The following is a 16,782-nucleotide window of genomic DNA, read 5'->3' as shown; positions in this document are numbered from 1 at the left end:
TGGCCATGTCTCTGAGTATTGCACACCTTGTGCTTTTGGGCACTCCAGTGATGTTGCAGCTCTGAAATATGGCCAAACTGGTGGCAAGTGGCATCTTGGCAGCTGCACGCTTGACTTTTCTCAGTTCATGGGCAGTTATTTTGCGCCTTGGTTTTTCCACACGCTTCTTGCAACCCTGTTGACTATTTTGAATGAAACGCTTGATTGTTCGATGATCACGCTTAAGAAGCTTTGCAATTTTAAGAGTGCTGCATCCCTCTGCAAGATATCTCACTATTTTTGACTTTTCTGAGCCTGTCAAGTCCTTCTTTTGACCCATTTTGCCAAAGGAAAGGAAGTTGCCTAATAATTATGCACACCTAATATAGGGTGTTGATGTCATTAGACCACACCCCTTCTCATTACAGAGATGCACATCACCTAATATGCTTAATTGGTAGTAGTCTTTCGAGCCTATACAGCTTGGAGTAAGACAACATGCATAAAGAGGATGATGTGGTCAAAATACTCATTTGCCTAATAATTCTGCACGCAGTGTATACTGCCCTGGCATTTTAGGGGCCCTAAAGCGTGAGAAGAAGTCTGGAATCCAAATGCCTAAAAATGCCCTCCTAAAAGGTACTCATTGAAATTTGGGCCCCTTTGCGCAGCTAGGCTGCAAAAAAGTGTCACACATGTGGTATCGCCGTACTCAGGAGAAGTAGGGCAATGTGTTTTGGGGTGTATTTTTACATATACCCATACTGTGTGTGAGAAATATCTCTGTAAATGACAACGTTTTAAATTTTTATATACAAAGTTGTCAATTTACAGAGATATTTCTCTCACCCAGCATGGGTATATGTAAAAATACACCCCAAAACACATTTCCCTACTTCTCCTGAGTACGGCGATACCACATGTGTGACACTTTTTTGCAGCCTAGGTGCGCAAAGGGGCCCAAATTCCAAAGAGTATCTTTACGATTTCACAGGGCATTTTTTACGCATTTGGATTCCAGACTTCTTCTCACGCTTTAGGGCCCCTAAAATGCCAGGGCAGTATAAATACCCCACAAGTGACCCCATTTTGGAAAGAAGACACCCCAAGGTATTCCGTGAGGGATATGGTGAGTTCATGTAAAATTTTATTTTTTGTCACAAGTTAGTGGAATATGAGACTTTGTAAGAAAAAAAATTTAAAATAAATAATTTTCCGCTAACTTGTGCCAAAAAACAAAATATTCTAGGAACTCGCCATGCCCCTCACAGGTTACATTACTCAATGTTGAGTTAATGTAAAATTAAATTTTTTGTCACAAGTTAGTGGAATATGAGAACCTCAGGAAACATGACAGGTGCTCAGAAAGTCAGAGCTGCTTCAAAATGCGGAAATTCACATTTTTATACCATAGTTTGTAAACGCTATAACTTTTGCGCAAACCAATATATATACACTTATTGCATTTTTTTTATCAAAGACATGTAGAACAATAAATTTAGAGAAAAAATTATATAGAAATGTAGTTTTGTTTGAAAAATTTTACAACAGAAAGTGAAAAATGTCATTTTTTTGCAAAAATTTCGGTCAATTTCGATTAATAACAAAAAAGTTAAAATGTCAGCAGCAATGAAATACCACCAAATGAAAGCTCTATTAGTGAGAAGAAAAGGAGATAAAATTCATTTGGGTGGCAAGTAGAGTTGAGCGAACACCTAGATGTTCGGGTTCGAGAAGTTCGGCCGAACTTCCCGGAAATGTTCGGGTTCGGGATCCGAACCCGATCCGAACTTCGTCCCGAACCCGAACCCCATTGAAGTCAATGGGGACCCGAACTTTTGGGCACTAAAAAGGCTGTAAAACAGCCCAGGAAAGCGCTAGAGGGCTGCAAAAGGCAGCAACATGTAGGTAAATCCCCTGCAAACAAATGTGGATAGGGAAATGAATTAAAATTAAAAAAAAAATAAAAAAAAAATGAACCAATATCAATTGGACAGAGGTCCCATAGCAGAGAATCTGGCTTCACGTCAGCAGAGAATCAGTCTCTTCATGCCATAGCAAAGAATCTGGCTTCATGTCAGCAGAGAATCAGTCTCTTCATGCCATAGCAGAGAATCTGGCTTCATGTCACCCACCACTGGAACAGGCCACTGTCACACATTTAGGCTCCGACACCCAGACAGAGGAGAGGTTCATTCAACTTTGGGTTGCCCCGCAATATAATGGTAAAATGAAAATAAAAATAGGATTGAATGAGGAAGTGCCCTGGAGTAGAATAATATATTGTTAAGGGGAGGTAGTTAATATCTAATCTGCACAAGGGATGGACAGGTCCTGTGGGATCCATGCCTGGTTCATTTTTATGAACGTCAGCTTGTCCACATTGGCTGTAGACAGGCGGCTGCGTTTGTCTGTAATGACGCCCCCTGCCGTGCTGAATACACGTTCAGACAAAACGCTGGCCGCCGGGCAGGCCAGCACCTCCAAGGCATAAAAGGCTAGCTCTGGCCACGTGGACAATTTGGAGACCCAGAAGTTGAATGGGGCCGAACCATCAGTCAGTACGTGGAGGGGTGTGCACAGGTACTGTTCCACCATGTTAGTGAAATGTTGCCTCCTGCTAACACGTTCCGTATCAGGTGGTGGTGCACTTAGCTGTGGCGTGTTGACAAAACTTTTCCACATCTCTGCCATGCTAACCCTGCCCTCAGAGGAGCTGGGCGTGACACAGCTGCGTTGGCGACCTCTTGCTCCTCCTCTGCCTTCGCCTTGGGCTTCCACTGGTTCCCCTGTGACATTTGGGAATGCTCTCAGTAGCGCGTCTACCAACGTGCGCTTGTACTCGCGCATCTTCCTATCACGCTCCAGTGTAGGAAGTAAGGTGGGCACATTGTCTTTGTACCGGGGATCCAGCAGGGTGGCAACCCAGTAGTCCGCACACGTTAAAATGTGGGCAACTCTGCTGTCGTTGCGCAGGCACTGCAGCATGTAGTCGCTCATGTGTGCCAGGCTGCCCAGAGGTAAGGACAAGCTGTCCTCTGTGGGAGGCGTATCGTCATCGTCCTGTGTTTCCCCCCAGCCACGCACCAGTGATGGGCCCGAGCTGCTTTGGGTGCCACCCCGCTGTGAACATGCTTCATCCTCATCCTCCTCCACCTCGTCCTCCAGTAGTGGGCCCTGTCTGGCCACATTTGTACCTGGCCTCTGGTGTTGCAAAAAACCTCCCTCTGAGTCACTTCGAAGAGACTGGCCTGAAAGTGCTAAAAATGACCCCTCTTCCTAATCTTCCTCCTGGGCCACCTCCTCTTCCATCATCGCCCTAAGTGTTTTCTCAAGGAGACATAGAAGTGGTATTGTAACGCTGATAACGGCGTCATCGCCACTGGCCATGTTGGTGGAGTACTCGAAACAGCGCAACAGGGCACACAGGTCTCGCATGGAGGCCCAGTCATTGGTGGTGAAGTGGGTCTGATCCACAGTGCGACTGACCCGTGCGTGCTGCAGCTGAAACTCCACTATGGCCTGCTGCTGCTGCTCGCACAGTCTGTCCAGCATATGCAAGGTGGAGTTCCACCTGGTGGGCACGTCGCATATGAGGCGGTGAGCGGGAAGGCCGAAGTTACGCTGTAGCGCAGACAGGCGAGCAGCGGCAGGGTGTGAACGCCGGAAGCGCGAACAGACGGCCCGCACTTTATGCAGCAGCTCTGACATGTCGGGGTAGTTGCGAATGAACTTCTGCACCACCAAATTCAGCACATGCGCCAGGCAGGGGATGTGCGTCAAACCGGCTAGTCCCAGAGCTGCAACGAGATTTCGCCCATTATCGCACACCACCAGGCCGGGCTTGAGGCTCACCGGCAGCAACCACTCGTCGGTCTGTTGTTCTATACCCCGCCACAACTCCTGTGCGCTGTGGGGCCTGTCCCCCAAACATATGAGTTTCAGAATGGCCTGCTGACGTTTACCCCGTGCTGTGCTGAAGTTGGTGGTGAAGGTGTGTGGCTGACTGGATGAGCAGGTGGAAGAAGAGGAGGAGGAAGCTGAGTAGGAGGAGGAGGAGACAGGAGGCAAAGAATGTTGCCCTGCGATCCTTGGCGGCGGAAGGACGTGCGCCAAACAGCTCTCCGCCTGGGGCCCAGCCGCCACTACATTTACCCAGTGTGCAGTTAGGGAGATATAGCGTCCCTGGCCGTGCTTACTGGTCCACGTATCTGTGGTTAGGTGGACCTTGCCACAGATGGCGTTGCGCAGTGCACACTTGATTTTATCGGACACTTGTTTGTGCAGGGAAGGCACGGCTCTCTTGGAGAAGTAGTGGCGGCTGGGAACAACATACTGTGGGACAGCAAGTGACATGAGCTGTTTGAAGCTGTGTGTGTCCACCAGCCTAAATGACAGCATTTCATAGGCCAGTAGTTTAGAAATGCTGGCATTCAGGGCCAGGGATCGAGGGTGGCTAGGTGGGAATTTACGCTTTCTCTCAAATGTTTGTGAGATGGAGAGCTGAACGCTGCCGTGTGACATGGTTGAGATGCTTGGTGACGCAGGTGGTGGTGTTGGTGGTACATCCCATGTTTGCTGGGCGGCAGGTGCCATTGTTCCTCCAGAGGCGGAGGAAGAGGCCGAGGCGGCGGCAGCAGCAGCAGAAGAGGCCGAGGCGGCAGCAGCAGAAGAGGTAGCAGGGGGAGCCTGAGTGACTTCCTTGTTTTTAAGGTGTTTACTCCACTGCAGTTCATGCTTTGCATGCAGGTGCCTGGTCATGCAGGTTGTGCTAAGGTTCAGAACGTTAATGCCTCGCTTCAGGCTCTGATGGCACAGCGTGCAAACCACTCGGGTCTTGTCGTCAGCACATTGTTTGAACAAGTGCCATGCCAGGGAACTCCTTGAAGCTGCCTTTGGGGTGCTCGGTCCCAGATGGCGGCGGTCAGTAGCAGGCGGAGTCTCTTGGCGGTGGGTGTTCTGATTTTGCCCACTGCTCCCTCTTTTGCTACGCTGTTGGCTCGGTCTCACCACTGCCTCTTCCTCCGAACTGTGAAAGTCAGTGGCACGACCTTCATTCCATGTGGGGTCTAGGACCTCATCGTCCCCTGCATCGTCTTCCACCCAGTCTTGATCCCTGACCTCCTGTTCAGTCTGCACACTGCAGAAAGACGCAACAGTTGGCACCTGTGTTTCGTCATCATCAGAGACGTGCTGAGGTGGTATTCCCATGTCCTCATCATCAGGAAAAATAAGTGGTTGTGCGTTAGTGTATTCTATCTCTTCCACCCCTGGGGAAGGGCTAGGTGGATGCCCTTGGGAAACCCTGGCAGCAGAGTCTTCAAACAGCATAAGAGACTGCTGCATAACTTGAGGCTCAGACAGTTTCCCTGATATGCATGGGGGTGATGTGACAGACCGATGGGCTTGGTTTTCATGCGCCATCTGTGTGCTTTCTGCAGAAGACTGGGTGGGAGATAATGTGAACGTGCTGGATCCACTGTCGGCCACCCAATTGACTAATGCCTGTACCTGCTCAGGCCTTACCATCCTTAGAACGGCATTGGGCCCCACCAAATATCGCTGTAAATTCTGCTGGCTACTGGGACCTGAGGTAGTTGGTTCACTAGGACGTGTGGCTGTGGCAGAACGGCCACGTCCTCTCCCAGCACCAGAGGGTCCACTAACACCACCACGACCATGTCCACGTCCGCGTCCCTTATTAGATGTTTTCCTCATTGTTCCCGTTCACCACAATTTTGAGAATGGCAAATTTGGGAATGCTTTTCTGGGTTCAACCCAGAACAAAAAGTCTGCTTTTACGGTCACTACAAATAACTTGACCAGCTAAAACAGTGCAGATTTGGTTGAATAGAGATGTTAGACCTGTTTTTTTTTGCGCTGTGTGACAGGTATAGGTTTAATCACAGAATCACACTTCTATCAGCACGCTAGCGTGTGTCTTAGGTTTTTCTGAATGACACTATCAATACCTTCAATGTAAGATTTTCTTTTTGGGATAGATTTCAAGTAGGCCTCAAATACCAGAAACTAGTTATTTTGAGAATGGCAAATTTGGGAATGCTTTTTCAACCCAGAACAAAAAGTGTGCTTTTACGGTCACTACAAATAACTTGACCAGCTAAAACAGTGCAGATTTGGTTGAATAAAGATGTGAGACCTGTTTTTTTTTGCGCTGTGTGACAGGTATAGGTTTAATCACAGAATCACACTTCTATCAGCACGCTAGCGTGTGTCTTAGGTTTTTCTGAATGACACTATCAATACCTTCAATGTAAGATTTTCTTTTTGGGATAGATTTCAAGTAGGCCTCAAATACCAGAAACTAGTTATTTTGAGAATGGCAAATTTGGGAATGCTTTTTCAACCCAGAAAATAAAAGTGTGCTTTTACGGTCAATACAAATAACTTGACCAGCTAAAACAGTACAGATTTGGTTGAATAGAAATGTCAGGTCTATTTTTTAGGCGCTGGGTGACAGGCTCAACTTGCCCCTGATGTAATATATGGCCAAAAAATAACCACACTGTTGATGGTTAAATGCACTTGGGTGACACAGGCTCAGCCTGCACCAGATGTAGTATATGGCCAAAAAATAATCAGACTGTTGATGGTTAAATGCACTTCGGTGACACAGGCTCAGCCTGCAGCTGATGTAGGATATAGCACAAAATAACCACACTATCGATGGTTAAATGCACTTGGGTGACACAGGCTCAGCCTGCAGCTGATGTAGTATATGGCCAAAAAATAAACAGACTGTTGATGGTTAAATGCACTTCGGTGACACAGGCTCAGCCTGCAGCTGATGTAGGATATAGCACAAAATAACCACACTATCGATGGTTAAATACACTTGGGTGACACAGGCTCAGCTTGCAGCTGATGTAGTATATGGCCAAAAAATAAACAGACTGTTGATGGTTAAATGCACTTCGGTGACACAGGCTCAGCCTGCAGCTGATGTAGGATATAGCACAAAATAACCACACTATCGATGGTTAAATACACTTGGTGATAGCTCGTGCTGGCGCACCACAAGTCACAAAATGGCCGCCGATCACCCCAGAAAAAAGTGATCTAAAAACGCTCTGGGCAGCCTCAAAAAAGTGAGCAAGTCAATAATAGCACTTCAATGATCCACAGCTGCAGATCGATCACAGAATGAAGTCTTTTGGAGGAGTTAATCTGCCTAATCTCGCCCTAACGTCACAGCTGCAACCTCTTCCTATACTGATCATAGCAGAGTGACGTGCGGCGCTACGTGACTCCAGCTTAAATAGAGGCTGGGTCACATGGTGCACTGGCCAATCACAGCCATGCCAATAGTAGGCATGGCTGTGATGGCCTCTTGGGCCAAATAGTATGACGCTTGTTGATTGGCTGCTTTGCAGCCTTTCAAAAAGCGCCAAGAAAGCGCCGAACACCGAACCCGAACTTTTACGAAAATGTTCGGGTTCGGGTCCGTGTCACGGACACCCCAAAATTTGGTACGAACCCGAACTATACAGTTCGGGTTCGCTCATCCCTAGTGGTAAGTTGTAGGACCGAGCAATAAACCGTGAAAGTAGTGTAGTGCAGAATTGTAAAAAGTGGTCTGGTCATTAAGGGGGTTTAAGCTAGGGGAGCTGAGGTGGTTAATGACCCCAATTAAAGGATAAGAGGAAATGGCCCTGTTTCCATCCCTAAATTGTTCCTGGAGGGCATGTCTGATCTGTAAATATTTAAAAAACTGGGTGCGTACTATCCCAAATTGCTCTTGAATTTGGGAAAAGGAGCGTAAAATTCCACCTTGATATAGATCTCGCAATACAGTGATCCCAGATGTTTCCCAGGTATGTGTTCCCTCTATACCTTGTAAGTGGGGGAACAATGGGTTATCCCACAAAAGTATGGTGTCGGCCCAGTCTTGATATTGTCGTAATTTGGCATCTCTCCAAACCTGCTGCGCCAATCTGTGGATCTGCAACATTTGCCCCGATAGGGATCCGACTTTTTCTACCACTGGCCACAAATTGGATAGACCTAGGTATTGTTGCAAGTAGTACTCCGTATTCTGAAGGGGTTCCCCATTGACCCATTAGCTAGAAACCTCAGCTGTCCTGCGAGAAAATACAAATGAAAGTTTGGTAGCGCCGCACCTCCCTGTATCTTAGATCGTTGCAGTGTGTTCAAAGCAAGTTTGTGTCTGGCCTTTCCCCAAATAAAGTTAACTATTAGAGAATGAAGGTGGTCAAAGAAGCTCCGGGATATCGGGGTGCAAGCATGCTCCAACATATTTTCCCTTTGGGTAATGAGATCATTTTTATTAGGTTGATCCTACCCATGATGGACAAAGGTAGGGTTTTCCACACCTTAAATTTGTCAGTAAAGATGGCTTCTAAAGGGGCAATGGTCCATTACCTTGAGATTGTGGTGAACCTCGGACCAGTCGGATCGCCACAGTGGCATCAGGGCCGACTTAGCCCAATTTATATGTAACCCTGAGAAGTGCCCACATTTTTCTATGGTGGTAGAGAAATGTCCATCTCACTCATAAATAATATAAGATCGTCCGCATACAGACCGACTGTCCTCTCTCTCCCCTAGCGCCACCCCTTTAAATGTCAAGTCCTGCCGAATTCGTAAAGCCAGATGTTCAATGGCAATTGCAAACAGTAGGGGAGAGAGAGGACAACCCTGCCTCGTACCCCGCTGTAGCGTAAAAGAAGAAGAGGCCGTACCGTTGACCAGAATACTGGCCTCAGGATCCCTATATATTATTCGTACCCATTGTAAGAATCTAGGTCCAAAGCCAAACTTCTCCAACGTTTTCATTAGGTAGGGCCATTCCAATGAGTCGAAGGCTTTGGCCGTATCTAATAAAGCCATCGCCCATTGTCTGTCGTGATGGGTTCCAATTTGGGCTATGACTTGTGCCCTGCGGATATTACTGGAAGTCGACCTTCCTGGTATAAAACCAGTTTGATCGCTGTGTATTATGCTAGTTATTATTTTGTTCAACCCTTTTGGCCAAGATTTTTGTCAGAATTTTGTAATCTAAGTTTAATAAGGATATCGGCCGGTATGAGGCACAATCCAGCGGATCTTTGTCCGGCTTTAGTAATACTACTATTGACGCCTCATATAAGGAGTCTGGTAATTTGCCCATCCGCCATGCCTCTTTGAACAGCTCTTTCAGCTGGGGACCAAGGATCTCTACATATTTGGAATAAATCTCCAGGGGCAGCCCATCAGGACCAGGAGATTTCCCGTTCGCCAGACCGTTAATTGCCTCCTGTATCTCCTCCAGGGTTATATATTCCTATAACAAATTGCTGTTTTCGACTATTAGTGTTGGGTAAGCTATCTCATCTAGATAGTACTCAAGCTCCAGCTCCGAGTATGCCACTCGTGATTGGTATAGATCACAATAGAAGTCAGCAAAACCCGATACAATGCCTGGGGCGGAGTCTCTGATCTCACCACTTGGGATCTGTATGCGTAAGACTGGTGGAGCAGATGTATTTCTGTGGACTATATGGGCTAGCACTCTTCCTGCCTTATCTCCCAACTCAAAGGCCTGTTGTTTATAGAAAAATAACTTGCGGTTACTTTTTTCATGTAGATGGACCATGTACATCCTACCCTTCTGTAACCAATCCTGTCTATTTGCTTCAGAAGGATCCGAGACAAACCTTGCCTCGGCTTCCTTGACACAGACACTAAAGGGAGTCCTCTTTTTTCCGAACGTCCCTTTTAATGTAGGAGATGGAGGATTTAAGGCACCCCTTGAGATACGCTTTCAACGTATCCCACAGTAGCAAGGTATTCGTATCTACGTCCTGTAACTCTAGGAATATTTGTAATTGGTCTGGGATCCTATCTTGATCCTTCAGGAGGGTGAGCCAGAATGGATGTATTCACGTTTTCAAGCGAACATTGAACTGTGGAACATTGAACTGTGCTATTAAGGGTGCATGGTCAGACACACCTTGGGGGCCATGAGATATAGTTGATAGTTCTAAGTATACATCAGGGGAGCCAAATATGTAATCGATCCTGGATAATGCTCCACAAGAGGGAGTGAAACAGGAGTACTCCACAGACCCTGGATGTTTCTCTCTCCACAAATCAAACCACCCCATTTCCTCAATCCAGGCTGACAACAAAGTGGGCAGGCTGTAGACTGAGGAAGTCGGGCAAGCATGGAAATGATCCATATGGGAGTTCATGACCATGTTAAGGTCCCCCGTACATATTAATTTAGCATGCGGATACTGAGCCGCAAAGGTGGCCGCAGTCTGCAAAAGCGATAAATTAGCAGGAGGGGGATAGTAAATGTTCAGAATCACATATGGAGCACAGTTCACGTGTGCATACACAAAAATATACCTCCCATCCGGGTCAATCTCAACCGTATGCGGTTCCCATCTAATGGAGCGATGAATTAGAAGAGACACTCCCCTAGAGTGTGAGGTGCCATATGAGTGACTTGACCATTGAACCCATGGTTTCTGAAGCCTAGTGGCCGTTTCGGCCGTCAAATGGGTCTCTTGCAAGCTGAGTACAGGGAGTGCAGAATTATTAGGCAAGTTGTATTTTTGAGGATTAATTTTATTATTGAACAACAACCATGTTCTCAATGAACCCAAAAAACTCATTAATATCAAAGCTGAATAATTTTGGAAGTAGTTTTTAGTTTGTTTTTAGTTTTAGCTATTTTAGGGGGATATCTGTGTGTGCAGGTGACTATTACTGTGCATAATTATTAGGCAACTTAACAAAAAACAAATATATACCCATTTCAATTATTTATTTTTACCAGTGAAACCAATATAACATCTCAACATTCACAAATCTACATTTCTGACATTCAAAAACAAAACAAAAACAAATCAGTGACCAATATAGCCACCTTTCTTTGCAAGAACACTCAAAAGCCTGCCATCCATGGATTCTGTCAGTGTTTTGATCTGTTCACCATCAACATTGCGTGCAGCAGCAACCACAGCCTCCCAGACACTGTTCAGAGAGGTGTACTGTTTTCCCTCCTTGTAAATCTCACATTTGATGATGGACCACTGGTTCTCAATGGGGTTCAGATCAGGTGAACAAGGAGGCCATGTCATTAGATTTTCTTATTTCATACCCTTTCTTGCCAGCCACGCTGTGGAGTACTTGGACGCGTGTGATGGAGCATTGTCCTGCATGAAAATCATGTTTTTCTTGAAGGATGCAGACTTCTTCCTGTACCACTGCTTGAAGAAGGTGTCTTCCAGAAACTGGCAGTAGGACTGGGAGTTGAGATTGACTCCATCCTCAACCCGAAAAGGCCCCACAAGCTCATCTTTGATGATACCAGCCCAAACCAGTACTCCACCTCCACCTTGCTGGCGTCTGAGTCGGACTGGAGCTCTCTGCCCTTTACCAATCCAGCCACGGGCCCATCCATCTGGCCCATCAAGACTCACTCTCATTTCATCAGTCCATAAAACCTTAGAAAAATCAGTCTTGAGATATTTCTTGGCCCAGTCTTGACGTTTCAGCTTGTGTGTCTTGTTCAGTGGTGGTCGTCTTTCAGCCTTTCTTACCTTGGCCATGTCTCTGAGTATTGCACACCTTGTGCTTTTGGGCACTCCAGTGATGTTGCAGCTCTGAAATATGGCCAAACTGGTGGCAAGTGGCATCTTGGCAGCTGCACGCTTGACTTTTCTCAGTTCATGGGCAGTTATTTTGCGCCTTGGTTTTTCCACACGCTTCTTGCGACCCTGTTGACTATTTTGAATGAAACGCTTGATTGTTCGATGATCACGCTTGAGAAGCTTTGCAATTTTAAGAGTGCTGCATCCCTCTGCAAGATATCTCACTATTTTTGACTTTTCTGAGCCTGTCAAGTCCTTCTTTTGACCCATTTTGCCAAAGGAAAGGAAGTTGCCTAATAATTATGCACACCCTATATAGGGTGTTGATGTCATTAGACCACACCCCTTCTCATTACAGAGATGCACATCACCTAATATGCTTAATTGGTAGTAGGCTTTCGAGCCTATACAGCTTGGTGTAAGACAACATGCATAAAGAGGATGATGTGGTCAAAATACTCATTTGCCTAATAATTCTGCACGCAGTGTATATGTGGGTTATACCTACGGACATGTGCAAAAACAGACATTCTTTTACCCGGGTTACCCAACCCCCTCACATTCCAGGACATTAACGATAGGGCGGCCATATTGTATGTGACATATCTGGAAACAAATCTGCCCTTCTGCTGTGCTGCAGGAGAACTTTTCCACATCGAAACGCCAAGCACATATATAAGACTGCTTACATGTAGTGATCTACCACATTGTGCCCAAACAGAGTAAATAAACTGAAAATAGAACAAATAATGCCATAAAGTAACATTGAGATAGTATAAGCAATGCCAAATATGGGAGAATAACCTCCCTGTGGCTGAACAGTCAGGGACCTGCATAGTACAAGGTGGTGAAAGTCTATGCAGGTATCTGACCAGCTCCCTCTACATGATACAGATCGTGCTGACACCCAGCCAATAATGCACACATTAAACAATAAAACTCACTCCGGATCAACTGTGCGCAACTATTACGGAGTCCATAACGATATAACGGTGCCTGGATCGGATGACGAATTTCCTCAGACATCGCTGGTATTGTGCCCTGTTAGCTGAGTCCTCAGGCAAAGGGTGAGATGTCGGTGCCGTCCCACACATCAAGATGGCGACAATCTGTGCGACTTCTTAGCGATCCAATCATCCGCTTCCTTGGGATCCGTGAAGAAATTAGATTTTTCCCCTTCTACCACACGCAGCCTGGCGGGGTAAGCCATAGAGTATGGTAAGTTCATGTCGCGGAGCCTTCGTTTAACAGAGACGAAGGTCGCCCTTTTCTTTTGAAGCTCAGCGGAGAAGTCAGGGAACAAGGATACTTTGGCGTTTTCATACGAGATGGACTGCATCCGCCTTGCCTGGCTAAGGATAAGGTCTCGGTCTTTCCAATTTAACATGCGAGCCAAAGGTGGGGCCCCAGGTGGTGGTGGGCGAGCTGGAACCCTGTGGGCTCGCTCTACTGCATATGCCATAGAAAAGGCTGCCTCGTGGAAGGTAGACTTGAACCAGGTCTCCAAGAAGGCGGCAGGATCCGAACCCTCTGTTCTTTCGGGCAAGCCCAATATGCGCACGTTATTCTTCCTGGCCCTGTTCTCCAGGTCGTCACACTTTTGCTTCCATAAGGAGACTGAGTCTTCCAGGGCATGGATCTTGGCAGGTAAGGGACGGGTGAGGTCCTCTAGCTCAGAGATCCTCTCTTCCGCTCCCCGCACCTGTTCTCTGAGTTGTTGGACATCTTGTCTGAGGAGGCTCAAATCCACACGTATCTCAGCAATCTTGGTAGTGAGAGAAGTTTGGCAGGCCAAAATCGCTGACATAAGCTGCTCATGCGCCTCTTTCAGTGTAAGCTCAGGCGCCTCCGACTCATCAGTGGCTGCTTGTTGTGCCTCTTGTCCGCGGGTATGTTCAGTGCGAGGTGTACTGGCTGCAGCGGCGCCATGTTGGTTGTCTTGGCGCGCAAATTCTTTAAGGCGTTCTGCTGCTGCTTGAGCCTTGCTGGGTCCCATTATTAGGTACTGTGGAATCCCGTGGCGTTGCACACCTTGTAAGTTGCCAAGTTAGCAGTATCAACACTCAGGATGGAGCAGGATGGTAATCGGCAGTTGGAGAGCAGATCAGATGCAGCCGTTCATGCCGGCAGCTAGCCACGCCCCCCCTGGCATATGCCTTTTTGATCGCTTGGTGTTGCACTTTATGTGATATTGCGTGACAAAAAAAAAATGACTTTTTGGGCACGGTTTTTATTTTCTATTTTTGACAGTGTTTACCTGAAGGGTTAGGTCATGTGATATTTTTATAGAGCAGGTTGTTACGGACGCAGCAATACCGAATATGTCAACTTTTTTTTTTATTTCACTTAACACAATAATAGCATATTTGAAACAAAAAAAATGATGTTTTAGGGTCTCCATGTTCTGAGAGCTATAGTTTTTTTTATTTTTTGAGCAATATTCTTATGTAGAGGCTTATTTTTTGCGGGATGAGATGACGGTTTTATTGGTACCGTTTTGTGGGACATACACCATTTTGATCACTTGGTGTTGCACTTTTTGTGATGTATGGTGACAAAAATGTCTTTTTTTGACACTGTTTATTTATTTTTATGGTGTTTATAGAATGGGGTGGTTCATGTGATATATTTATAGAGCCGGTCGTTACGGACGTGGTGATACCTAATATGTGTGTTTTTTCCTTTTTTTTCTATTTTTTATTCCAAAATCAGGGGCGTTTTTTTACTTGAAACTTTTTTTTTATTAAAAACACCTTTGTTTTTTTTTAAAAACTTTATCTCTGTCCCACTCTGTCTCATCTGTATTGTAATGCATTGCCTGTTAGAGTATTACACAAAGTAATACACTAACAGGTTGCCTAGGAGACCCAGCCTGGGGCTGGATCTCCTTGGCCCCCGTAGAAGGTAGGTCCCGATGCCGCGCAAGGCAACCGATGGGCTCCCTCATCCGCAAAAAACCCTTCTACAGGGAGTGCAGAATTATTAGGCAAGTTGTATTTTTGAGGATTAATTTTATTATTGAACAACAACCATGTTCTCAATGAACCCAAAAAACTCATTAATATCAAAGCTGAATATTTTTGGAAGTAGTTTTTAGTTTTAGCTATTTTAGGGGGATATCTGTGTGTGCAGGTGACTATTACTGTGCATAATTATTAGGCAACTTAACAAAAAACAAATATATACCCATTTCAATTATTTATTTTTACCAGTGAAACCAATATAACATCTCAACATTCACAAATATACATTTCTGACATTCAAAAACAAAACAAAAACAAATCAGTGACCAATATAGCCACCTTTCTTTGCAAGGACACTCAAAAGCCTGCCATCCATGGATTCTGTCAGTGTTTTGATCTGTTCACCATCAACATTGCGTGCAGCAGCAACCACAGCCTCCCAGACACTGTTCAGAGAGGTGTACTGTTTTCCCTCCTTGTAAATCTCACATTTGATGATGGACCACAGGTTCTCAATGGGGTTCAGATCAGGTGAACAAGGAGGCCATGTCATTAGATTTTCTTCTTTTATACCCTTTCTTGCCAGCCACGCTGTGGAGTACTTGGACGCGTGTGATGGAGCATTGTCCTGCATGAAAATCATGTTTTTCTTGAAGGATGCAGACTTCTTCCTGTACCACTGCTTGAAGAAGGTGTCTTCCAGAAACTGGCAGTAGAACTGGGAGTTGAGCTTGACTCCATCCTCAACCCGAAAAGGCCCCACAAGCTCATCTTTGATGATACCAGCCCAAACCAGTACTCCACCTCCACCTTGCTGGCGTCTGAGTCGGACTAGAGCTCTCTGCCCTTTACCAATCCAGCCACGGGTCCATCCATCTGGCCCATCAAGACTCACTCTCATTTCATCAGTCCATAAAACCTTAGAAAAATCAGTCTTGAGATATTTCTTGGCCCAGTCTTGACGTTTCAGCTTGTGTGTCTTGTTCAGTGGTGGTCTTCTTTCAGCCTTTCTTACCTTGGCCATGTCTCTGAGTATTGCACACCTTGTGCTTTTGGGCACTCCAGTGATGTTGCAGCTCTGAAATATGGCCAAACTGGTGGCAAGTGGCATCTTGGCAGCTGCACGCTTGACTTTTCTCAGTTCATGGGCAGTTATTTTGCGCCTTGGTTTTTCCACACGCTTCTTGCGACCCTGTTGACTATTTTGAATGAAACGCTTGATTGTTCGATGATCACGCTTCAGAAGCTTTGCAATTTTAAGAGTGCTGCATCCCTCTGCAAGATATCTCACTATTTTTGACTTTTCTGAGCCTGTCAAGTCCTTCTTTTGACCCCTTTTGCCAAAGGAAAGGAAGTTGCCTAATAATTATGCACACCTAATATAGGGTGTTGATGTCATTAGACCACACCCCTTCTCATTACAGAGATGCACATCACCTAATATGCTTAATTGGTAATAGGCTTTCGAGCCTATACAGCTTGGAGTAAGACAACATGCATAAAGAGGATGATGTGGTCAAAATACTCATTTGCCTAATAATTCTGCACGCAGTGTATGGCGCGGTCAGCTTTTATAGCGATGCCGGCGAATACAGCAGGGGCCCGGCTATTAGGGACTGCGTGCCCCTGCAGTGATCGGGCGTGCACCGCTCAGTGCTCCGGTGCCCGCCCGATCACCTTCACCATGACACAATAGTACGTCAAAATGCGGCAAGTCACTTGCCGCCATGACGTACTATTACATAATATGTCGGGAAGGGGTTAATATGTCCCTATGGAGTACCATCATTTTTGTCCAGGCCAGTTTCATTAGTTTGCTTCTTAAAATTATTCTGTTGAACCATAATTCAAAAGCAAATCCTGATTTTCAGTAAAAAAAAATATTTATTATTACTTTTGTCAGTTTCAAGTTATTTCAGAGGTTATTGTGGGTTGTTCTGTAATGTCTTATTTCTTCTTGGGATAGACATTGTGTACAATGATATCTAGTTATTGTAGTATCTACATCAACATGAAATTATAAACTTTGTGCTGAGAAAGGAGGCAATCATTGAAATGGGTATTCCATCTCAGACAGCATGAGAATATGGCCCTGTCCTTCATTTGTCTAAAGTCATTTACTGCATTAACACAAACAAATTTACAGGGAACCTGTCATCAACTTTATGCTGCCCTCATCCAGAGCAGCATAAAGTAGTGATAGACGTGCTCATTTC

At 45.7% G+C, this 16,782-nt stretch overlaps 1 protein-coding gene across 1 annotated transcript in view; it reads right to left on the bottom strand.

Annotated features, from left to right (window-relative positions):
- Positions 1 to 16,782, bottom strand: part of SYNRG (synergin gamma) — a 303,838-nt gene that overhangs the window by 21,137 nt on the left and 265,919 nt on the right.

Source organism: Bufo bufo, chromosome 3, assembly GCF_905171765.1.
Source record: "Bufo bufo chromosome 3, aBufBuf1.1, whole genome shotgun sequence".
Taxonomy (NCBI): Eukaryota; Metazoa; Chordata; class Amphibia; order Anura; family Bufonidae; genus Bufo; species Bufo bufo.
Note: the sequence above shows the minus strand (reverse complement) of the source record. Positions and strands in the feature narration are given on the sequence as shown.